Source organism: Pleurodeles waltl, chromosome 1_1 (genome assembly GCF_031143425.1).
Source record: "Pleurodeles waltl isolate 20211129_DDA chromosome 1_1, aPleWal1.hap1.20221129, whole genome shotgun sequence".
Lineage (NCBI taxonomy): Eukaryota > Metazoa > Chordata > Amphibia > Caudata > Salamandridae > Pleurodeles > Pleurodeles waltl.
In genome coordinates, this window is record NC_090436.1 from 205,891,571 (window position 1) to 205,917,549 (window position 25,979).

Genomic DNA, 25,979 nt, shown 5'->3' on the forward strand with positions numbered 1-25,979 from the left:
CATGCATTATAATGGTCAACTTGTGCAGCACTGGTGACCCAAATAGACCGCCCCAACTGGCACAGTTACTTATTGTTGGCAACGGTGTAGAAGCTCTTCCAACATTCAAAAGTGATCTGTGACTAGTGCCACAGGTCCAGTCACTTTACCCACCAAGCCCACATCTCTCTTTTGTAATCCATTTCCAACAACAGATGAAACGTCAGCTTACCCACCATTTTATGCTTAAGAGAAGACGGAACCCCGATTCAGCCTTAGCAGTATAAACATCTTTTTTCATCCTGATTCAGCCTTAGGCCTACTTGACCCGTTGGTCTCTAATTCCACATAGGTATGTGCTCTAGTACCCTCGTTAAACAAACAATAGCAAAGCCAATAAGTCTCACCCCGGCATGCTGATGCAATGGTTAATTTTGTTTTACAATGTTACTACACGTATATGGCACAAAAAAGAAAACAATCTGCCACACAAAGGTGGCCACTTTATGCTTGAAAAACATTTACTGATTAGTGTGTTTTACTAGTGATGTTTTTTAAAGAAGCCTTTAGGTTGTGCCATGTGTTCTACCATTTTATGAAGACAACAATAAGAAATCACCACCAAATGAAGCACTTAAAATACAGGTAGCTCCCATGTAATGTAAACACTTTATAACAGCGACTTTAAAAAAGAAGACCTGAAATAAATCACAATAAGAGCCTGAAGTGCAAGCAACATAAATGGCCATTTTATAAAGAATATATACAAAATAAAATTGAGACAGCAAACCTTGAACATAATATACAAAAAAATTGAATACAACACTTTGAAGTAGTGTTAAAGTCACCGTGTCTCCATCATCCAATATCCAATGTGACTATGTAGTGATCATGAACTGGACTGAGTTGGAGCAAGTACAGAATTTTGTTCCAAAACTGTATTGCTAGGAGTTGTAATATATTTGTTCAGCATCCTGCTGGAAGATGTAAAATTGGGCAATAGTTACTGTGGATACTAAGACTTGCAGAGGGTTTTTCAATATACGAGAGACCACAACATGCTTCAACCAATCAAAGGCATCTGTACAGCGCTAAGCTGCTTCGGCAGAAGCATCCCAGTGCTCCAAAGAAGAGACTGAGAACGCGGCCAGGTTAACACATCTAATTTGGCTTAACAAGGCAAGTTTTTACTAATTTCCCGAAGCCTTGCTCGGACTTGGATATGCAGAGCTTGACTGGCAAGGAATTCAAGAGGTTTGATATCAGAACAGTAAGCGACCTATCTCCACAACGAGCTTTAGCAAACCTTGGGATACCCATAAGGCAGAGGTGACTGGATCTAAAGGATTTCTCTCTTGTTGGTACTTTTCCAGCCTGTTTCTCAGGTAACAGGGACCTCTGCCTACCAAGACTCTATAAGCCAAAATAAGAGCCCTAACTTCAATCCTTTTTGTCACATGGAGCCAGTGTAACTGCTTTAGATGCAGTGAAATGTGTTGACAAATAGGGACACGCCGGATTAGCCTAGCAGCCGCATTCTGTATGATCTGGAGCCTATGGATGAAAAACGCAGGACGACCCAGGTAGAGGCTGTTGTTGTAATCCAGGTGAGATGCCACAAGGGTATGAAGAAACCTTTTGTAACTCTCAACTTAAAGCAGATGTAACAGTTTCCTGATAGATTTAAGCTTTAGAAAGGAAATCAAATATTCCTGCTTTATCTGGGCGGAAAAGGAAAAGTCAGAGAGGGAAATTCGCCAAGGTTCTTCATGGATAGCACTGGAAAAGGGTTCCTTTCAGCCGACCACCAAAGATTAGCCAGTAGGGAGGGGTTCTGGCTGAAAAAAAGTACCTCCGTTTTATCCGTGTTCAGTTTAAAAAAATGACAATCCATCCAGTTGGCTATACCTTGTAAGCACTCTTTAAATTTGATAAAGGCCGTATCGGAATGTTCATGAAATGAGAACAGCCCGGGCGCCCTCGGGCTTATCCATGTCACCCGCATAGGAAACTACCTTCACTTCCCAAGTTTCAATGAGTGTGATCAAACCAAAGGGGTTAGGTAGAGATTAAAAAGCAGTGAACTGAGCGCCAAGCCCTGAGTCACCCCACAAACAAAATGCTTTGGGGAGGAGGAGAAAGGATGAAGAAAGACTCAATGCGAGCACTCTCTCAGGAGGGATTGAACCAAGGATAAAAATGTAGGCCCTGAAAGCCAAGTAGGCTTAATCTGCTCAATAATGTGAAGTGTGCCACCGTGTTGAATACAGATCTAACAGCAACACTATGGCAGAGGCTCCAGCGTCCAGGTATTCTCTTACAAACTCCGACACTTTCAATAAGGCGCTTTCCGTGCTATATGCGGCATGGACACCAGATTGGGTGTCATGTAACAAATTGTTTGCCTCAACGAAGGCTGAAAGTTGGCAATTTACTAACTTCTCCAAGATTTTAGCAGGAACCGGCAGAAGCAAAATCGGTCTGAAGTTACTGAGTATACTCGGTTCCGCATTTGGTTTCTTCAGCAGATAGCAGGAAGTACCCCAGATTTCAGAGATGTAGTTCCAAATAGAACTAATATATATGGTGGAAAGAGAGGAGGTGCAGAGCACTGCAATGGGGAATAATAATATTTCAATCCCAGGTGCTTGGTACCAGCATTTTGCAGGGAGACCCTGATTTGATTGTAAGCGTCATCTCTTAAACTATCTCAGGAGCAAGTGGGTCACAAAACTGAGGGGGACAAAGGAGACAGAATTATTGGGACTGCCATTCCCAACATCTTCCAGAAAATATATAAACATTATATGAACTGAAAAGGCAGGCTGATGTTTTTAATTTTAGCTCCAAAAAGTTGGTCAAACTTTGTCCATTTGATATGTTGAAAGCATTACTTTTGGAATGGACTAAATAACTTATTATTTAAAAAAAATATTTAGTTCAATTTGAAGATGTGTTGATTTGTGTTTCAAAATATGTTGCTTTACAATACACCTAACACATAGCATAAGGCCTTTTTGGGGACTCTACACAGGTCAGCTTCCTTCCTGCATAGTCTGCTTGTCTTAACCCTTGATTCCCACACAAATGGAACAAGATCTTGATCTGTCCTATTGAGGATGAAAGCTTCTACCTGTGGGATGATCATAAAAAAAGAGAAAATATGGTGCACTGTATAACCTTTACTATGTGGGGGACCTTTACCAAACTGGGTAAAGCCAGTTTGCAACAGACATTGTCTATAAAGTTAAAAGTGGCAATATGCTTGGGGCAGTCAGCCCATGTATTAAGTTTGCCTACAATTTTAAGACTGGCAGTAGAGAACATTAATGGAGTTAGAAAAATAAGAAGTGAAGACTAAACTTTGGATTACGATGCAGGGGATATGTTAAAATCCATGTATATGTACAGACGAAAGAGACAAATAATTCGAAACTGAGTAATTCAGCTGCAGCCAAAGTATGTAAAATAAAAACCTGAACTAAAGCCACTGAGGATGGCAAAGCACAAATCCAATTAGAAGCTCCATGCAGGCATGTCTCAGTAAGAGGTTAACAATTATTTGACACGCCTGGACTTCGTGTTTAGCAACAAATGGGAGTTGAATTTCATACAGCCTAGTCTCAGATATTAGCATTTAGCTACTGACCTGTTATACCCATAATAAGAGGATTCAGTTCAATGTGGGTTTGCCTAGAAGTGCAAGAAGCTGTGAGTCGCTGCCTTGTAAAGGAGAAACGTGGTGTATCTAGAGATACTTGAGCAGCGTGGAGAAGTGTGGCACAATGGTTAGAGCGGCAGACCATGATGCAGAGATTTGGCCCGGGACCAGCGTCCAATTCCTGCCTCGGCGGGTCTTGGGCTTAATTCCCTTGGACCAGATAATTCTTGCCTCGGTGCCTAATCTAATTGATGGGTCCCACTCCGTAACTCTGGGCAATATCTTGCTTAATCTCCACAACGACCCTGACAGCGCTTGGATGCCTGGCTTCACCCTGAGGCTGTCCAGAAGTGGGTTCCTCACAGGGAAAAGGCAGGAGGGGTTCCACAGCGGTATGCGTACAGCGCCTTGAGACCCTAACGGGTGAGTAGTGCACTATACAAGTGCAAAGTTTACCGTTTTAAAGTTTACAGCGTGGGTAGCTGTGGCTGCGGGTCTGGAATGGACGGGCTTGATTTATATGTACCTTAAGTGCTGCTGCCCTTCGGCCCCATTAAAATGGGCATTTGTTTCACTGTACATGCTCAGATAGTTTTCTAAAAAAAAAACAATAGACTACTGAGAGAAGTTCAAATATTGATACCCATCACAAAGTAGTACTCAGAGGTTTAGCTAATATACCCTGTTACAACAGTAAAGGGCAACTAAGCATTGGCAAGTAAAATATATACGCCCCTGTTGTCTCCCTTAGCTTAGGAGCCCAGAGTAGAGTCAGTGGGCTGGGCAAGCATTTCATAGCTGCCTCCCTCAGGTGTATGCATAAGAGGGGAGAAGACAAAGCCCCATATCATGGCCTACCTCCTCAATGCTCGGGAGCACTCAGACCCCATTGCTTGTATGAAGCAGTTATCTCAGGGTAATGCCCCACCAAGCACTCATTAATTCACTTGATAATGGTGTCATGCTTTGAAATTTTCTTATACAACATTTCCAGACATTCACCCACTATAAACGCATATCTTCTCTAACTCAATCCTTTTCCCTTCTTTTCCATATTACCACTCACATTAAGAAATATAAGTTGGTCTTACAAACAAATCAAAACATTCCCATCTTTTTTCATTGACAAAAATCCACATCTCCCCTGTAGAGCTCTAGCCTTCTTTTATGAAGTATTACCTCACAAAGCACTGATCCTTCGTCTTAACATTTTTCCACCGTAGAAGCCACTATTTCAGTGTTTGAAATCAGCGTCTTCCCATGTACATATGGATGTACCTCTGGTAAAAAAACAACCTGTCCCATATCCAGCATTTCTTCTACAAACTCCCATCCCTCTAAAGAACCCCTACCTCTCCGATCGAGGCAATCTGCCTTATAGCTTGTAGCTTAACTTATTTATATAAAAATGTTAGCAAGCAACTCCAAAACAGATTATCAATCCATTACATAAAACCTCCTTATTATCGTTTTCTCTGTTAAATAATTCTCTTTTCCCGTTCAAATTCATGTATCCCCAACCTTTTCCAATGCAAGCTAAGTTGCTCTACCCACTTTGCAATCTCCAAATTCCTCAATAAGATTTAAATTATGCTCCAGTTTTTAAATCCTCCCATTACATAATTTAGAGAAATCCTTAAACATGGGACCACTGTGTATTAAATTTACATCGAGACAGTGAGACAAAACATCTTTCAGGAACAAGCTTAACTAGTGAGTCAGAAAAATTAATGCACAAAAAATTGGCAGTGATGGCTGTGGCAAAGAGTAATCTTTTTTGATAGAAATGTATTTAATAAGCTGTTCCACATAGTTGCGAGGCTTAAGAGATTCCATTCTGTTGAATTTGCATGTGCCACACAGATTTCACTGCTTGCATATCTTACCTTTTATGCTGAATTGTTACTGAGAATGTAATTCCTGCACGAGGTTTGTGTAATGTGGAGGGTGTCTATCTTGGGGTTTACAATGGAAGCCAAGGAGCACCCTGGGTAAGCAAAATGTTTAATCTGCTAGTCCCTCAGGGGACAACAAAATATGACGATGGCTTTAACAACAGACATACATCTTGTTTTGAATAAAAGTCAAAACCAGCAAACATCAAAAAAGAAACTTAAAAGGACCTGCATATAAAAATCTTCTGCAGGAAGAAGCCTAAAACCAAGATCGTTTCCAAAATGTTAAGACAGGGACATCACTCCGAACAGCAGCATAGCATATTGGGCCTCATTAATAAGTGTACATGGTAAAGGTATGTTAATCCCGCACCCCAGGAAATACCGGTTGTAGAATTAAGAAGGATTCTTGGTTGAACCCTGAAACTCCCTGAGTAATAAGGGATTATATTGCATTTCACAGAGAAGTCTAGTAGTGGTAGCGGACATAACAGAAACTAGGATGAGATCAAAAAAACATGTAGCAGTACTACCGAGCTGTATTTTCACATACTCAAATTATATATCTACTGACATTAGAAGATAGCAATATGAAAATGTACAACAAATATTGGGGTCAAGTGCAGCAGATGCAATTGTTATCATTCTGACCCAGGGGTAGGCCAGGGCCAGGGTTCATTACTTTTAAATATATGGCCAGGGTGGATGTGTGAGGCCCCTTTCCTGAGCCACTCTTGGGCCCAGGGGCCCTCATTTCCCCGGGATAAATACAAATGACAGGGGAGGGTGCATTGGGCTCCGTCTCAATGCCTCAATGAGCACGCAGGGACCCCATCCCCGAGGCAATTATAAATTAAAAAGGAGAAGGGCATGTGTCCCCCTTCCCCGAGCCACTATTGGGCTCCAGGGAACCCCTGGGGACAAGTTCTAAAAACCAAAAAATGGGGAGTTGAGGGACAGTGTGCCCTCCCTCCCCGCCAAGTCACGGTTGGCCAAAGGACCCCATCCCCCAGGGGCAAAACAAATGTCTTAAAGGAGAGGAGGAGGGGCAACCCCTGGGGCACGATACTTCACAGTGCCCCACTCCCGGGAGCCTACCCCTGATACACTGTGCTTCCCAGCCAGGAAAGTGCGGGCATACCTGATCCACACTTTTCCCGGGAAGAGAACATAGCTTTGCAGTTACAAAATGTACCTCCCCCTCCCTTCCGGTGGGAGCAGAGGAAAGGTGCTAGTTTCCACTAGCACTCATTATGGTGCTTGGGGGAGAGGCAACTATGGCTGGGGGAGCCAACGGACTATCCCTGCGGCCCCAAAGGAGCCCTACAGTGTGGATGGCTCAGATAGGCACTGGGGCACCCACCTACACAAAAGGGTTGCTGGCTTCCGGAAGGGGAGCCAACTAGTGCTGTGGGGGCCCTGGCGCTCTCCAGTGGCCCCCAATAACCACTGCAGTGTGGGTGTCCCACTGGGGCACTGGGAGATTCACTTGATTTAAAATATGCCAGCTCCTGCTGGCATATACCATGTGTGCTGTCTGGGGAGCTGACTGGGGCTGTGGTGACCCTGGAGTCTTCCCAACAGCCCCTAAATAAAATTAACCAGGTGGGTGTCCCTTGTAGACACCTGGACACCCACAAAAATAATAAATGAGTGAATAACAAATGAGCATCAGGAGCCGCTCGCTTATTATTCACTGCTTCTTGAAGAGTGCTGCATAATGCCCTGTGAGGGCTATTTACATTGTTTTAGTTTTGTGTCACTGCGAGAGGTTAGCATAACCAGGGGTCTCAACACAACATACCCAACACAAGATTATCATTAAAACATTTACCCTTACCAAGGACAAACCGCCAAATCACGTGCTTGCATCCAGTTCTACTGTGTGATGAATGGGAAAGTGTGGGATATGCCTGTGAATGACGGACGCCTGGCCTCACAAAGGGATGCAGACTCGGACGACTGAAACCGTGATGCTGACAGCATCAGTGGCCTACAGTGGATACCACCATAGACTACAACGGCAATGAAGGGTTTTAGAAAGGCAAGCCCAGCGCAATGCATCACATTGCAGAAAGTTGATTTACTGCCTGGCATCTGTCTCCTGCTTTGAAGTAAGGCAGGGCAGGCAGCCTGGGACAGACAGCTCAGACATAAATACATCGATTTGCTTAGAGATAAATAGATCAATCTATTTAATATCTTTTAAAGTAAACATATATGATTTCAGAGGGGCGCAGCCACAGAGCCCTTATCGAAAAGTATTCCTGCCCAAGCTGAAAGTCTGTGCTCTTCAGCTGGACCAAAATGCCCTCTTGTGGTTGTTTGACCATTGCATTTTGTGGGCTGAAAAATGTAAAAAAAAAAAAAAACTTGTAGACGTATTTTTTTTTTTTTAAAGAACAACAAAAACCATAATGTCTCTAAGTCTATTTTAACATTTTTCAGCCTACTAATGTAATCATGTTAAAACAAAGACTCACAGCCATATTGATTTTATTTTTTTAATTACAACTTTAATACACATTTTTATTATAATCACATATTAAACATTGCATTGTATGACTTTCTAAAATATACATTTAATTAAAAATTTTAGTGATTTGTGGACAAAGATGATAGTTTATTTCTTTACCTACATTTAAATGCTCACCCCTTGATAAAGCCAACAGGCCCACTTTTATAATTTGGTGTTCTGATTCTTTGACAAAGTCCATAACTTTGCCTGACCTAGCAAGCAATGTAGGCCTTTGCTTCAAGCTGCAGTTTTTATGCAACAGCAACACTGATAACAAAACCAATGGAGCTCTAAGCCTAAATTTCACCAAAATATTTGGTTAAAAAACATGTCATATCTGGAGATTCTCAGATGCTGCAAAAGAAATATGGGTCACCTAGAAATTCCACACGACTATGCTATTTGGACTGTAAGACAGCCTTTAAGACTTTAATACAACCAAGGTTGTATAATATTTGGATTTTAAGCCAAGCTTTTTAGAGATCTGTTTCAAGAATTAGAAAATGTCTCCGAACAGAACATCATGCTTCATTCATCATCATGTTCAAAAACACTCTACCAGCTGTCAGACTATTAACTGAGTTTGGTTGTCTCTGTGTTTACCCTACGATCACTGGTTCAATCCTTGTCAGACCACTCAGACTTTAAACTTTCTGAGATCAATAAAATGTTGCTTTACATCATTTCATGACAAAATCAAGTTTGCCTCTGGCATTGTCCCAATCCATATAATAAAAGGGGCATTTTGGGATCTTTAGCTGTAATTTGATGCCACTAGTAGGTGGCACCTTCAGACCCGCATTCTTTATGGAGGCGACAGCCATGTTATGATGTTAGAGTCAATGGATAACTCTTTCGAGTAGTGAAGTCTGCAGTTAAAAAGGACAGTTTTATATACTAAAATTGTAGTTCAAGGGGATATATATGGTTCAGTGCCGAACCAGCCGATGTGCAGTTAACGATAGGAGACTAAATAACAATTCATATTTGAAAGGGAGCACTTGTGAACCAAATTGGCCATGAAATCATGTTATGTTGGAAAGACCTGATCTGAAAAGGAAGGAATTCAATGGGCCACAGTCTGTTCAGACAGAAGGAAATCCACAAGCAATGGCACCACTAAAATGCACGCACAGCTCCACGAGTCACTGATCGACCTATCTTCGCAGGTTGACCTAAATGTAGTAGGGCTGCAGTCTGAAAACACCCACACCTGAAAGGCAAGGGGATATATGCTTAAGTATGTTGTCTAGCCTTTGGCTGGCGTTGTGCTTGGCACCATTTTTGATCTGGCTGGGCAAGGGCAGTCATCAGCCTCGACTTCGGTATTACACTTTGAGGTCTGACTTGACAGTACAGCTGCGTCACAACCTGTTTTTACCAATTCTTTAAGCTACACATAGACTGGGACTTTGACTCCTTTCCGAGGAGTATTTCTCTCACATTGTATGCTATTTGCTGCTTGGTGTATCATTCCGCCTATTGAGTTGCTGCATCTAAATGCATGAGGGACTATTTTACATCTCACAATTATACTGACTCATGAGTCATTAAGCTGTTTATCTAATCTCTATAGAAAACAATCATTTTTTTATTTATTTTTTATTTAACTGCACCAGGCTTTAAAAAAAATATTTTTTTCAAACTCAAAATGGCTTTGTCAATATATGTTTGTGCAGCGGCTTACCAAAGTGACTAATATGCCTTGATTGCACCAGCCTGGTCTTGCTTTTCCCTGAACCAATTATTGGTGGCATACCAAGCATGGCAATTATCCCGTCGTTTCTTCGTCTTCTACAAGACACATGAATACATTTAGTTCAGCGCGTTGACGGCGATTACTCCTTGTGCACTTACGCAGTTCTATGGAATTGACTACCCAAAGAATAGGAGCTGAACTATGGCACATAATATACCGGAGTATTAATCACTTCGAAAATTGGATGAGTATTAAATTGCTCATTTGACAGGCATTATATGTGTTGTATCCTATATTAACCTTTTCGTTGGAAGCAAAAAAACAAATGTTGCAAAACAATAGTGGTTTGGCCAAAACGCATTTTCCTGAAACATGCCGGAGAGTTAGAAAAAAATAACATAGGACTCGCATCCAGGTTCCTGGATTATTTTAGGGCACCCCTAACCCAGGAATAACTGCTGCGTTTTAATGGTCTCTAACACTTTCAACCCCAGTGTTTGGTTAATTTGTTAAAATGTGCCCTGCCGCTATAGTAATTTGACCCTATAATTATTTTGTATTCTATTTTACAATTTGTTGAAGTGACTATGACACAGTGTGTGTTGCTTTTAATATAAAAGGACTTTTCTTTTACATTTCACATATTCTCTGTAGACTTACATGACCTGACCTCTAGTAACAATGGGGACTTTGATGTCAGAGTTCGAACCTTCTGGACTTTGAAAATGTAATGAACACTATGACCTTGTCATACAGGATCACTGGAATCATGCGGCCTGGGCGGACCAAATTATGAGGCAGAGTTGACTAAATTATGCAGTAAGAAAAGGTAACTAACGTGGCGTAATGCAGCACATTTTGTAATAGTATTACTTTTTAAAATAGTTTTACTCATGGCAACACTGTCTGGGCATATATTTCACTTCATTAGTACATTTAACAATCAAATGCAGCAATAAGCAAGTGGGAGATGACTAGTCAACTTCTGTGAAGGGCCCTCGGCTGTGCAGGAATACATCACCATATTTTTAGCAACTTTTGATCCATTGTAACTAGAAGCATTTTTTGTTTAAATCTGCATATTATGCAGCACATGATGGATTATGTGGCAAATGTGGCAAATCCTTAACTATGCAAAAAACACAGTCAGCACAGAATCGCATAATTCTAGTGACCATGGTGCCAAACTACAATTCCACCAGTGTAATGGGGCAAAATTCATATTCCTGACCTTTGTCAAATTTAGAATTTTCAATTACTCATCTAATATAATAGTCCAATTTTAATGGGGGAAAACTAGAGCAAAAAATCATTAATTTAAGTATTTTTAAGTAAGGCATGTGAAAAAATTCTGAAAGATCTTCTATATATTTTGAGATTGGCCAATAAAGGGCAACTTCCAACCACACAAAACACATACTATTTATTGCCCCGAGAGCGTATGGCTTAGACGATTGAATTATTTTTTTGCATCCCTCTCAAAGGTCTGTGGAAAGCAAAACAACTTCTGTTTTGCTGCATTTGCAGGAAAAGTAGGACTTGTGCAACTGTGTCCCACACCGCCTTATTTAATACTACTTTTTTCTGCATAAGATAAATTTGTCAAAAAACAGTTTGTGCTGTTCTGCGTAATTCCATTCTGCTTACAAAAGTTCAGTAAAAGACCAACTTGCAGAGGACAAATCTGCACATGCATTGTAACGTAGCTGGAATCCCATTAAGGTGAAAATGTCAAATGTAAAGGTACACCAAGAAACTTTGTGAAGAGCAAAAACTGAAAAGCGTTGCAAAACCTCATTGGCATAAAAAAAAGAAAGAAAAAAAAAACAACCATAAAAACTTTTCAGAACCCCGCTCCCCGCAATATAATTAATTTGTAATGAATTAAAGTCATATGCAGAAACAAAATAACTGATAATTATGGAGAAAGGATTACCATCCAAAAGACAGTGCAACTTATTTTATATGAATAATGAGACACACTCTGATGAGTGTCTGGTTACCAGCCTAATTTATATGAATAATGAGACAGACTCTGATGAGTGTCTGGTCACCAGCCTTCAAGGGCATCTAGATATATTCCCTATCAACAGTCTCAATTCCACTGGACTACATGCAGGGGTGAAAGAATTGCCCTAAATTCCAGAAAGCAAGCCTATTTTCTTCAAGAAAGGCAGACAAACAAGCACAACAAACTCACATACACACACTCCCTCACCCATACTCACATGCACTCCCTCAGTCGTTCTTATACTAGTCACACTCATTCATTTTTAGGGTCGAGCGGAAAGCGCTCTCTCCCTGGTGTAATCTCTCTATGGGCTTGATACCACACCCATGTGACTCCCATCAGTTTCGGTGGTTCGTGGGCTTACCTTTTTAAAATTAGCTTGACTTAATTAGTGGAAGGCATGCATACGTCATGCTTTTTCTGGTGTTTAGCCCTCCTCAAGTGCACCGACCAACTACTGAAAACATACGAGGATCGATGTTTTCCATATGGTTTCTGAACTACTTTTTCTCTTTATTTCGCAGCGCGATCTCGCTGGGTAGTAGCTGAGCGCTTTGCATGACATCGACCCTGTTACATGGATATTTGCACTTTTGCGCATATGTTTCAATGCGAGCCAACTTCTGTTTCATTTTGTGTGTTTGCTTTGTGCTGATGGCAGCCGTTGGCTCGCTTTTGTGAGACTTTTCAGTTTATGAGGCAATAAAAGTGCAATTAGTTATGTGAAACTGTTTTACTTTTCATTTTCAGTTCATGTGGCAAGAAAAGTCTGGTTAGGAGTTTAGAATGCTAATAGCTCTAACTCAAGCAAATACGAGACCCATTGCATTGCAAATGCTTGTTACTCATACTCTTACTCCTTCATACTGCTTCTCACTCTTACTTCCACTCATTCTCACAATCTCACTCTCACTCGTGCTCATCTCTCTTTCTGCTCATCAGAGAGGCCAGGGATAGGATGAGCACATGTTTTACACACCTTTATGGCCCAGTGACAGGAACTGTGAGATTGCCTTGGCTTCAGCCTCAACTCCAGAGCTGTCTTAGAGGCGACTAAGGTAACATTTGCACTGTTCACTAGAAAATGCTGATGAAAAAGGCTACGGAAACACGTTATCCATGAAAAGCAACCATTTTAAGGAATGGCATGAAGTACAGCTTGTGCAATGTAAACAGTTTCTGCATTGCTGACAAGTACATCATGTTTTTTTAAAGCCGTTGTTGAGAAGTCGTTCTGTGTATTGTTTTTTGTTGTAAAATTAAAGTTCTGCAAGAATGTTCTGAAGCAGATCGAACTGGGGACTGGGGCAGACTGGCTGCAGGAGGTGACAGAGGGTACCGGGAGCTTGACGTTCCTGTGCTGGGATGTGAAGCAGCACAGACAGCACGCTTCTGGAGGACCAGCTCTCGGATGCAGTGCTCAGCCCTGGCTGTGTACTCCCTGCAGGAAGGCTCCTCCGCTATGGCGGAGGAGCGTTGCCCCACTCAAATGTGGGTAAAGGAAAAGGTTGTAATCATTTTATTTTTCCTGGGAGAAGGGGTGGGGCTGGGTTGAAAGGGGGGGGAGGCGGATGAGGGCTATGTGCACACAAAGTGCACATGTCTGTTTGGCCGGCTGTATTGGGCCGACCAAAAAGACAAGCACACTTTGCATGTTCTCTACCCGGCTGTATAGCACAGCCGAGTGGAGAACATGCCCAGGCTCCCATTCCTAATCTGAGTGGCGAAGCAGGCCACTCAGACCAATCACGATGCTGCTGTTGCTGGTGACACCAGCATCGTTATTGGCTAGAAGCCTGGAACAGGAAGAGGACAAGGATGGAGGGGAGACAAGCGCGTCTCTCCCACAAGTAGGCTTTTTAAAAAAAAAAAAAACACCCCGTTTCCCCCCTGCATCTATCAGACCCATTACCCCTTCCCTCACCACTCCCGATGAGTGGCAGCTGCCACTGACTCTCTTCAGATTTGACCGTATGAGAAATAGAGATGCAGCAAGGAGAAAGTCAAAGCAGGTTCTGGTTTAAAGAAGTACTCTGTGTAGGAACAGCTAAAGCGCTCTGTGTTGCATTAAAAAGTGACACTTGCTGTGAGTCACTTAAGGCTTCTGCAAGGAGGCCCTGAAGAACGGCAGCCCAGGAAAGGCTCAAGGTAAGCCATGACCCACCAAAGTTACAGTGGATGGCACCAGAGCATGTGTGAGTGAACGTGCCTGGCTGTCTGATCCGCGCTCAAGCGAGGGTCAGAAAGTGAAAGCTAGACAGGCTTTACTAATCTTCCTATTATCATTGAAAGATTATAACAGTAACTAGGGCAACTAGTAAGTTTATGATGTGGGAACCTGGATAAGTGGAGCCACAAAGTTCAAATTAGCGAGCCACCCATCCCTAAGTTGATGGTGACTGCATGAGTTGGTTTCTGGCAGGATTCCCTCCAAAAAAGCCAAGGTGCCTTCACGCAGAGAATGAATTTTGCATGCAGATAAAAACAGGGAGTAGGTGGACAGATTGGCACATCATTTTGAAACACGTTAGAGACAGAGTTCATCTGGGCGTGACTGTTAATGTAGGCTGCATTCCGATGCCTAACATGTTTGTTGTCTATAGAGGGGGAACTGGAATTTTTACGAGTCATATGCATTGTAGCAATAATGGACGGTTTTGAACAAATTAGCTTAAGGTAATTGCCTGCTGGAGGCTATTGAGGCTGCTGGGATCGGCAGACATTTAGAGGACGCTTTCTGAGGCTTCAGCTAAAAAACAAAACATCATTTTTGTGCTGCTGCTTAACGTTATTATATGGCAGACAGTTGTGTGTGACAATAAAAATTCACATCCTTGTTTACTGAAACAACATTTTCACATCACTTGATTCAGAGCTGTGGAAAGTAGGTGTTTGCTGTTTGGTAATGCCATTTGAGTGTCCTGAACAATCCACTCTATATGTTCCTATAAGGCAGATTTCTCCAACGAGTAGATTGTGAGCTACTGGTACCTCCCCAGCCACCGTTAAGCAGATCTCCTTTGTGCATCCAGCCTACTAAATTAAAAGCTTTTGATTGGTTGAATTAATATAAGTATACCACATTTTAAAGGAATGTACTTGAGCCTGAAATGTGTGCATTTTCAGAACTCATAACTTGATGTTTGGAGAAAAATGGGTGAAGTCCAAAAACAGGTTTAAAATTACATTTTAGTGCTAAATCATTAAAGTGATGTAAGGGAGACTTAATACTTATCTTATTATCTTGGTCCCGGGCCATTGCAGCTATGTTATGTATTACACATTTAGAGGAACTCCAAATTAATAAAACGTTTTTACAATATTGCTGGGAACCCTTGACTTCTGTGGACCCTTGCTTAATCATTATTGGAACCTAGGGACCCCCACTGAATCATTATTGAAATGCAGGGACTCCCCCAGTAAGTCATTACTGGAAGAGGGAAGCCCCTGCCTATGCATTTTCAATTATATGAATGGCAAAACAACACACAAAAGACCGCTGCAGACTGTATCATGACACATGATACGGCCTGGTGGTGTTCTGCTAGCGGACGCTGCTGCTGGCCGTAGCACCCCGTCCCGTCTCCTGCCGGAGGACCCCCTGAAATCAGGTAAGTCAGGTGCTCCAACCGGGGAAAGGGGTGGGGGGTGTTGTGTGTGTGTATGTGTGTGTGTGGGGGGGGGGTGTATGTTTGTGTGTGCATGGATGCAAATGTGCATGTATGGATGGATGTGTGAGTGTGTGTATATTGTGTTGTGTGAATGTGTGTGTGCATGTATGTATGTAAGTGTGTGAATGCATACGTGGATTAATGTGGGTATGAGTGTGTATATGCGTATGTTTTATGGTGCGTGAAGGTGCATGTATGTTGGGGTGGTCTGGAGTGAGAGGAGGGGGTGAGGGGTGATGGGAATTCCCTGTCACTGATAGTGCCTACCGCCATGGTTTTCGTGGTGGTAAGGAAGCCACGAAAATCTTGCCGGTAGGCAGGGTCATAATCCCGCGGGCGGGCTAGTGACAGCTGTTACCGCCGTGGTGGATGGAGTGGTACATTGGCCGGTTTGGCTTGAGCCAACTCGCCAATGTTGTAATATGGGGAAATGTACTGCCAGCCTGTTGGCAGTACATTTCTTTGTTTTACCGCTGTCCGCCAGGGCCTTAGTGTTTTTCTAAATTCAACGGAATCCACTCATCGTCTATACCATATTCTGTTTGATGCTCTTCCACTGCTCCCACAAATGAATCTGGAGATACTAACATACTTTTTAGCCCCGAATTTCACATTCTTTCACCTTTACAGAATATTTTAAAAATTAAAATTGTACATTTTGCTTTTTTATTTTTATGCACTTTAAAAATAATTAGTTATTTAATTGAATTCTCTAATTAGTCGCCGACCCCCTGAGTAGGCTCCACAGACTGCCAGGGGCCCCCGGACCACAGGTGAAGATCCACTGCACTAAGGTGAGCACTCCTGACAATATTGTATGGGGAGGCCACTAATATAATCGGTCTGATGTGGTCAATATTACAACACTAATAATATTAGTAGCTAGGGCTAGTAGCTAGGGATGACTTTCTTTAACCTTAAGTAGCTGATATTACATAAAAGATTGGAGACACTTGTTATAAGAGTTAGAACATTGCAATGTTGAGAGATCCTTCGAAGACAATAGAGTGGCAGAGTGCCAATAATGACTAGTACAGGCCTGCTCCAACAGGCTAATATTTGTTTTTCTGTTTATCTTTTTATTTTTTTTATTTAGAGATTTTTACCCTCAGCCCGGGCTGGTTGGTGTAAATGTTCTAATTGCATTGAGCCATTCTGTCTCGGGCTATAATGGTTTTTAAAGGCTCCTTCCTTTGTTACAGGCACTCAGATTCAGGTGGTGTTCAGGGTCTTTAACAACCAGAATAGACCTCCGCAGCAGGCTACAGTGCTGTATAAGTACTACGGAATATTGAGAGCTCCACTGAAGACAATGGAGTGGGTCATGCCAATAATGGCTAATATGGGTCTTCTGCTCCAAAATTCCAATGTTTGTCGTCGTATTTCTTCCTTTTCAATATAGAAAATTCTATCCTATATGGGTGGAACGTTCTAATACCACTACTGCTCTTATACCTCAAGTTATAACAGTCGTTAAAGGCCCTCTCCTTTGTTACAGTCCATCCACTGCTGCTTGGGGCTATAACTTAGGTTCTGGGCTGTTAACAACCAGCCCTGCCCTCGGCAGCAATTTATAATTCTGTAATGATTTATTACTGAAGTTGAAGCCGTTGTAGGATGTTTGAAGAAACCACACTTTTTTATAAATCACAAATTGTATCTTCGTGGAATACAGAAGTGAAAAAGGAACCGTTAAACTATTACTTAGGCTCACGAGAAAGCTGCTGGATTAACTACTAATGCAAGGGATCACCAGAAACCTTTTTAAAATATCATGGCCCTCTCTGCTCTTCGGTGGCGATCGGACTGCTGTCAATGTGGCGGTCCGGCATCCACATTACGACTGTAGCGAACGCGCCACAGTCAGATTCCTGGCACCACCACCTTTCTGCCAGCCAATGGCCTGGCAGTGCTGGGGGTCTCAATCTGCCAGGGCAGCGCTACAAGCAGCACTGTCCTGGGATCACGACCCCTCTCTTCGTCGGCATTTATATGGAGGTTGCACCGCCATGTAAATGCTGGCAGAGACAGAGTGCAGGGGGCCACATGGGGGCCCCCGCACTGCCCATGCACTTGACATGGGCAGTGCAGGGGCCCCCATGGCCTGCCTTGTCGTGGTTTTCACTGTCTGCTTTGCAATCTACACACCGCAACATTGATGCCGGCTCAACTATGAGCCGGCATCAACGTTGTGGGCGGTTTCCCGCTGGCCTCTGTTTCTGCCTGCTGACCCAGTGGGAAACTCGTAATAGGGGCCACGGAAAGGTCACCGCGCTGGCGGTGACCTGACCGCGGGACTTCAGCAGACAGCCTTTTCCGTCCACCGAAGTTGAAATCAGAGGCCAGATGTTTTGGACATAGGTATTACAGCTTTTGGAATTTTTGACTTTGACTACCGCACAAGCATCAGGTGGGAAAAACAATGAGGGTCAATAAGGTTCATTGTCCACCCAAATTAATCAATGGCTTCTCTCCTTTTATGATTAAATAAAAAGAAAACATTAGTAACTGGTGATGAAAACATGCTATTTCCAAAGAATTATCATCTACCCGTGTAGCAAACCCACTCAGGGTCTTGTGAACTGTAATGGTTGAATAAATATATGGATTCACAGATTGATGAAATGGGTGATTAAATGAGTATTTGGTGGATGATTGGTTTAATGTATGATTGCAACTTTCAATGAGTGGGTGTCTAGAAAGAGCAGGGATGGCTGAATGTGTGTTTGAGATAGCTGGTGCTGAAACCAGTAATGGCACAGAGGGTCTTTATGCGCGTACACACATACACACATTTAAATTGAAGTTATGAAGAAATGCACTTGAAAATCACAGTTCCAGTACAGTTAGGCTTACATATGAAAACAGAAAAAACACTGAAATTATCAAGGTATGCTTAGGAACACAATCCATAACTCGAACCACAGCAAAGACAACCATAACTTACACAATGCAATGTCCATGACCTCACCATTTATGATACAGATGCAATTACAACTGTAAATGATCTTACAGATGAAAGAGATGATTATGAATGTAGTACTATTTATTTGGTTTTAGAATGTGTTGTCATTTAATAACATTTTGCTTTTAGGTGTGTTTATTTGTTGGTATTAATTTAACCGCACTTTAACTGTCTTTTTTAAGTGGTATTAATGTAACTGCACTTTAACGTTTTTTTTTTTAGTGCAATACTGAGGCTTTTTTTTAAACATATGTTCTGGTTTTACAACAAAAGTTAACCATAACTTCTATTTAACCTTTGTGTTTTCATTTTTTTTTTCAAGTTTTGATAATATGTTATTATTCACCAAGGGCAGCCTCGGGGCCCACAAGTTATTACCATTGTTTTAATGCGGCTCAACTTCAGCGGCCTATGTGCTGGCTAGGTGGCATTTGTCTCCAGAAAGTGGGCATCTGGTTTCAAGCTGCTTCGGCAGTGCATCCACTGGAGTGGATTCTGGGATCCATGCAGGTACTGCACTCAACAGGTGGGATTGCCCTCATGCGGGAAACCAACTGGGGTTGGAAGAGGGGTTTCAGTGAAGTGGCAGGCCCCATCTCGTACCCCTCTGACCGCCCTATATGGTTGGCACTAGGTTACAGGGAACTACACTCCTCGCACGATGTCCAATCCTGGATAGATGCCAGGCGGCGTACGTTGGGGCAATTTATTTACAGACAGACGGCTTCTACAGTTTGATGACTTAAGCAATGCAACAGGGATCCTGCTCGGCAGTTTTCTCCTGTATTCTGCCCTAACATATCAACTGTCTTTACTTTGGAGCAAAAAAGCACGATGCCCCCAAGACATCACAGGTTTTTAAAAACATTGCTGGCGCACGGGGGTGACAGGAAAGAAATAAGGTGCCTCTACAGTGCATTGCAAGGCAGAGGGCAGCAGAGCTTTGCCAACCTAAAAGAGCAATGGTAGAAGGGCACAGGGCACGGGCTGACTGATACCTAATAGAAATGTTGCCTTTCCATGGTTAAATGCGCCTCAAGCAATGCATGCCTCAAATTTACCCAGGTTAATTATCTACGCTCCGCTTACCTAACCCCTGCCTGGCCCACTCTTATGTACCCACCGACCACTCACAAATGAGGTGCGTGGAAATAGATGCAGATTTTTATCACATGGTGTTTGTTGCTCTCTCCGCAAAATATGGAGTACTGGGTTGAGGTGACGTCACGTCAAACATTTTGGCAGACAGATCACTGCGGATCCACAGTACAGTCTGCTGGGATTGGCAATGCACTAAGGCCACTAAAAGCATGCACTGCTTCTTTGGCATCGCCTTAGTACTTGCAAAGTGATGTATAGTGATGGAAACTCCATCTGGCTCTACCACTTACTAGATGGTTTAGAAATGTAAACAAGCATTTGCAATGCAATGGTTCTTGCGTTTGCTCGAGTGTGTGCTATTAGCGTTGTAAATTCCTAAATGGACTTTTCCTGCCACACAAACTGAAATATAAAATAAAAACAGCTGACTTTAGTGAGCCAATTCAAAGCGCCGCCATGAGCGAGAGAGAGACAAAAGGAAAAAAAAGTTTGCTCACAGTCAAAGTTATCGGCAAAAGTGAAGTTATCCATGTAACAGGGTTGATGGCCAAGGGGGTAACAAAACCGCCCTAGGGAGGGACAAACATAAAGAAGTTACCAACGAAAACGAAGGATTTTTGAAAGGCAAGCCCATGAACGAGTGATAGTGATGGGCGTGCAGTGGGCGTGGTTAAAAGCCCAGATACATACCAAAACATCAGAGGACAGTTGAGGCCTAAACATGTAAAAGGCCCTCCTGACCTCCATGCTAGCTCATGCACCCCACTTCGGCTCAAGGCTGAAACCGCTGGGGTGAAAACAGAATCCTGGCTCCGGCAAGTGACCGCACCATCAACCCTAACACCAAAACACAGATATGTGTGTCACCTCCTCAACTACGCTAACTGTAGACAAATTAGGTGCAACAATTCCGCCTGAAAAGGATTGAGCTTAACTCAGTTCATATGCAGGCCACTACTTCTAAAGTGGGTGGCCATCTTGGAATGATATTAAGCATTGGTCATTATTTGCTCTTTAAAAGATGTTCGCCAATAAGAGCAAAATGATAGCCATCTTATAATGCTGCGCCTAAACATGTCACCATCATGGAATAGTAAAATAATGATATAATATGCATAATATCATTCCTAGGTGATGGCTTAATTTAGCCTAAATATGGCTAACATCTTGGAAAGGTATTGTACGTAATGTATAATTATTTTAACATTCTAAGGTGTACCACATTTAGAGGCCCTTCTAAAACAGGCTAAAAAATTATTTGCTATGCACAGTGCCGTTCCAAATTGCAGGCCTGGTATAAGGTTTTATTCATGCATCTCTTCTTGACAGATGTCAATTATTCTTTTCATGACAGTAAATTTGGAAAATCTGTTTTCCTAATTCCTTTATCACAAACTATGGTTTGTACTGTGTTGGATTTGGCCCTCTCTGCAGGATCATTTTCAAACGTTTTGCCTTCACCCTTCTGTTTTCTGAACCTGTTTTTGTTGGCTTTTAGTACCCTGCACACTTTACCACTGCTAATCAGTGCTAAAGCATTTGTGCTCTCTCCTGTCAACATGGTAAAATTGGCTTCCACTCAACTGGCACTTTAATTTACTTGGATGTCGCTAGTAAAGTGATACTATATGTATCCAGGGCATGCAAATAAAATGCTAATAGTGGGCATGTAACACTTATTGTGCCTCCCACTTAAGTAGCCTTTTAAACATGTTTCAGGCCTGCCATTGCATCCCGTGGGTGCCATTTTAAACTACAATTTTGACAGGGCAAACTACACCTTTTGCCAGGCCTAAACCTTCATTTTTAGGGTCGAGCCTGCGTTGCATGCGCTCGCGCATGCGTATCGCAGCGAGACGCTTTAGTATTTAGAAAAGGGCTCGGAGCCCTGTCAACTTCACGTCAGTGTTTTTTATTGGTTCGTGGGCTTGCCTAATAAAATCTGCTTGCTTTCATTAGTCGAAGGCACGCATACGTCATGCCTTTTCCGGTGGCTAGCCCTCCTCGAGCGCAGCGACCAAGTACAGAAAACATGCGAGGCTCACTGTTTTCCATCGGGCTCGTGGACTTCTTTTTCTCTAATTTACGAGCGCGATCTCGCTTGGCAGAAGTCGAGCGCTTTACATAGTTGATTTCACTTTTTCGGGTTAAGTACATAAATGCACTTTTGCCCGATAGGTGAAAAGTCGGGTTAGGAGTTTACAACGCGATCAGCTCTAACATGAGCAAACAGGAGACCCGTTGCATTGTAAATGCTTGTTAATACTTTTCAGTCACCCCTAGAGTAGGCCCTACACAGCCCAAAGGGCAGGGTACAGTGTATGGACAGCAATTTTAAGTTTAGCTGGACAGACACTTTTAAGTTTACATGTACTGGAAGTGAAAAACTCACATTTGTTTTTTCACTTCTGCAAGGACTGTTTCTCCCATAGGATAATATAGGGTTAACTTTCAATTAAGAACAGGTAGGAATGTCTTGTTTGGCTTCTAACGAGTTGTAATTTAAAACCCTCTTTAACTGTAAGGTTGGATTTTAAGTCACAATCCTGAAAAGGTAATTTTTTAGAAAGTTGTATTTGCCTTGTTGTAACAATATGGTGTCTGGGTCACATGATGACTAGCTGTTGCCGGAAGTTGTTCGTTGTGCACTGCTCCCAGACAGTAAGACAAATGTGGAATAGGTTTTGGCTAGATGGGCCATCTCTGACTGGAGGAGGGGGAGAGGATGTCACGAATACCATTTACACTCCACAAAGGCTCAGCCTAAGCACACTCACAATGGCATTGACAATAGTTTTTTGTGACCCTAGACAAGCTAGGGCAGGGAGGCAGGAAATCCATACACACCTGGGGGTGGACACAGTTGGAACCCTCTCCTACTTCAAAGTGGGAAGTAGGTATAAATATGAGACACTCAGACCCAACGTTTCAGTAGACCCCTGGACCTGTAGAAGACTCAGAAGGACTGCTGTACTGCCCTGCAAGAAGAACCGCTACTCTGCTGCCCTGCTGCCTGACTGAACCTGTATCTTGAACCCACGACCACCAGAGTGACCCCAGGATATACTTGTCAGGCCTCCTGATCAGATCCTCAGAGACATAAAAGGCTCCCATCACCTTGAACCCAGCACCTGGACTCTGTCTGCTGTGAGTTCTACTCCCTAAGTCATACGACCCCCTGTCCTGGACCCTTGGAGGGGGTCTGAAAGTGCTCTGCCAGCCTTGCTTAGGTCCTGTGAGCAGAACCAACGAAGCATGATGCATCTTCTTGCAAGTCCTTATTCGGAACCATAAGGACCTGCACCACAGCCCATAGTCTCCTCAGAACAGCTGCTACGTGACACATCCTTGATGCAGGCCTTCACATCGCATGCCCTCGTCAACAGCGTCCTCGATGACAATGCATTGCTTCCCATTGCAGCCCCATAGCCTCTTCAGAACTGCTGCTGCGCGATGCATCCCCAACGCTAGAGTTGGCATTGCAAGCCCCTCGCCGACTGCATCCTCGATGAAAAAGCAAGAGTCCGACTCACTGTCCCACAGCTTCCTTGGTACTGCTACAGCATGACGTATCCTTGAAGCTCCACAGACCAGGATGCAAGGTACATTGTTCAGTGACCTATCTTGGTCCCTGCATTCACCCCTTGCTCCATCGGGGTCAGCCTGCACTTGTGACTTTGTCTCAGTCCAGTATGACCAGATAACAACAGTTATCTCTTTGTACTTCTAGGCACTCTTCTTACTTAAACTTAAAAATTACATCTCTTTGGTTCTACAGATTGGATTTTTGCTGTTTTGATCTCAAATAACTTATTCAGTTTTAATTTATATTTGTGAATTGGTGAGGAATTTTCTAGGGTTGTGGTTTCACTTTATGACTGTTTGAAGTGCTGCATAAATACTTCATACATTGCCTTTAAGTTAAGCCTGACTGCTTTGTTCCAAGCAACCAGAAAGGTGAGCACAGGTTAATTTGGCATTTGCTTGTGTTTCACCTTGACAGAGACTGTGGTTACAGCTTGAGCAGGTTTCACCACTCCTCAGCCAATAATCCAATTTCAAACATACCTCTTCTCCCATTCTCCTGTGTCAAATCTCATGTGACTCACTGACATCATAGTAGTTATTCTTCTGTCATATACACCCCCATGACCCCGACTGCCATTGGCATATCTCATGCCTTTACCCCTGCCAAGGGTCACATCCAAAGCCATTTAATCACAAAGCAAATTTTCTTCCCACTGGTTTCCTGCCTCAAAAAAACTCAAGCACGGCTGAAATGACATAGGGTAATTACAATTATTACTGTAACTGCTGAAATGAATGCACCCAATGTAAGTGCCTTCATTTTTAAGATTGTATTTATTGTAAGCATAAGGCAGCCATCTACATGGCAGAAAGCCTTTTTAAATGTGTGTTTTTTTCCTATTTCTGTGTCAAAATACATTAAAAATGCCATTACACTGGAAACCTCATCGCTTGACAAGTCTGACTTACTTGCTTTGCCAACGCTTGTTAGACTACTGAATTTAATTTGCTCCTAATAGAGTTGTATCAACGCTCCGAATGTAATAAGCATTCATCCCCGAGGTCCTTGTTGACATAAATGATGTGTTTATTTAACCTTCATGAATGTGACTTGTTGCCTTCTTTTTGTCTTACCAGGGAAACGGATGCTCGTTGAGAACCGATCGCGATACAGGGCAGATGAGAAACGCCAAACTATGAAACATCGGCCTATGAGGCGCTAAATCGTACATCAGTTACCAACACTGAAAGACCAGAGCTCTGCCCTCCTTATGCAGACTCGTCTGACTGCTGCGTGAACCAAACAGCTTAACGCTGCTGTGAATTCCAGGGGCTGATGAACGTAGGAGTGTCCATATACAAAGGCCCGTTTGTTCCTCTGTTTAGATGATAATAGCTCTCTGAACAGCTAAAAGCTATCTCTGGGCAGACCTAAAGGGGAAAACAGAGTAATTAGGCTTTCATCCCCCAGCAGGCTGGTGTTCTCTCTCTCCCTTTGCATATGCTGATGTTCTGTTTAATTATCTTGCATCGTAGAACAGAATGTTTCTTGATTTTCAATAAACAGAGAGAGAGAGAGCTCTAACCATATTTGAAGGTACACTAATGTTCAATAAATCACAGTGACTCGTTTCTGGTGTATTAGACATGTGTTTGACCCCCTTCCTCTCCTCCCCCCGTTGTCCTCTGTGGTTTGCCCCATTATGCTCGAAAGAAGAAGTTCTTTGAGACTTATGGTAAAATGTTAGTCAGTGTTTTTCATGCTTTTATGTGTCTTATAAAATCGTGCGCATCGGCCGAATTGGCCCATCGTGGTAGGTTAATGACGACCACATCAAAAGAGACAGAATCCCTGCTGTGGGTTTCCACTAATCGGCCCAAGATGTCAAAGACCACGCCGCACATTTTCATCTGCAGGATATGTAAACTCTGCTAACTCTGGCCTACTTTCCTCTCAGCCCCGTCAAACTACATAACAGGTTCGACGGGTGTTTTTTCCCTTCTTGCCATCGCCCATCATTAGCCGGGGACTCGGTGCTGCAGGAGGCTGATTTGCATAGCAGCCGGGAGCGTTGCTTTCAGCCCTCAGTGGGAGCGGCTCCACCGCCTCCGTGTCACGGAGCTCCTGTACAAGCCGGGGCGATGTTCAGGGAAAGGTCCCAAAGCAGGGCTGGCGTGTCTGCGGTGCTTCCTGTTCTTTTCACACCAGCTCTGGGTCTTGGAAGGGTTCTAACGAGTCTCATTTCCGAATGATCTGTATGTGCCCTCGTGAGAGGTGTCGTATGCTGTTCCTTATCGATACTGGGCGAAGGGCCCTGTGTGCACAGAGGCGCAAAGCTCTGTGATTCACGTAAAACAGTAACTGCCAGGGCCCTTGTCAGGGCTGCAGCGGCCTGCATCACCCATTGCCATGCCAGCGCGGCCAGTGACAGCTGCTAACCACTGCACTCTACAAGTGTGACAGTTTGGACTATTCCAGGCCCCAAACCAATTACCATTTTCAATGTATATTCAGGTAATAAACCATTGTTCTTGAGCTCATCTGTAACTAGGACAAGCAGCGCCACCTTATGGCAGGATGCGTAAGTGTTGGTTATACAATTAGGAGCCGGTGCTGAGCACGGGACGCCAGCGGCTCACCTACCAGAGAGCACAGCTGTCTGTTTACAAAAGACCTCTTGTAGGCTTACCAAAAATGGGCTTGGAAGGCGTCCATTGCTTACCATTGGTTGGCTTTATTGTCAGTTTCATTTACTTGCTTCTTACCTGATGGCTCGCCTTTCCCTTCTTCAGACTGTCCCTCCACTGAAGCAAAGTTTCTTTCTCCTCCTTTTGATTTGAAAGCTTGTATCCTTCCACTGTTCACAGTTAGGGAACTACTCTGTCCGTGAGAGTGCATGTGTACTGTAGCACAGTACTTAATTTGTAAATTAAGAGGTGGCGGTGCTCAA

General features: G+C 43.1%; 1 protein-coding gene and 1 long non-coding RNA gene across 3 annotated transcripts in view; one reads left to right on the top strand and one right to left on the bottom strand.

Moving 5' to 3' along the window:
* The window catches only part of LOC138282856 (uncharacterized), a 103,897-nt gene extending 79,226 nt beyond the window's left edge, over positions 1 to 24,671 (top strand). The window contains exon 3 of the long non-coding RNA XR_011201013.1: positions 24,166 to 24,671. This is a non-coding gene — a long non-coding RNA (uncharacterized lncRNA). The remainder of the gene's footprint in view (positions 1 to 24,165) is intronic.
* Positions 1 to 25,979, bottom strand: part of PRLR (prolactin receptor) — a 450,951-nt gene that overhangs the window by 148,203 nt on the left and 276,769 nt on the right. The gene's annotated exons all lie outside the window — the stretch shown is intronic.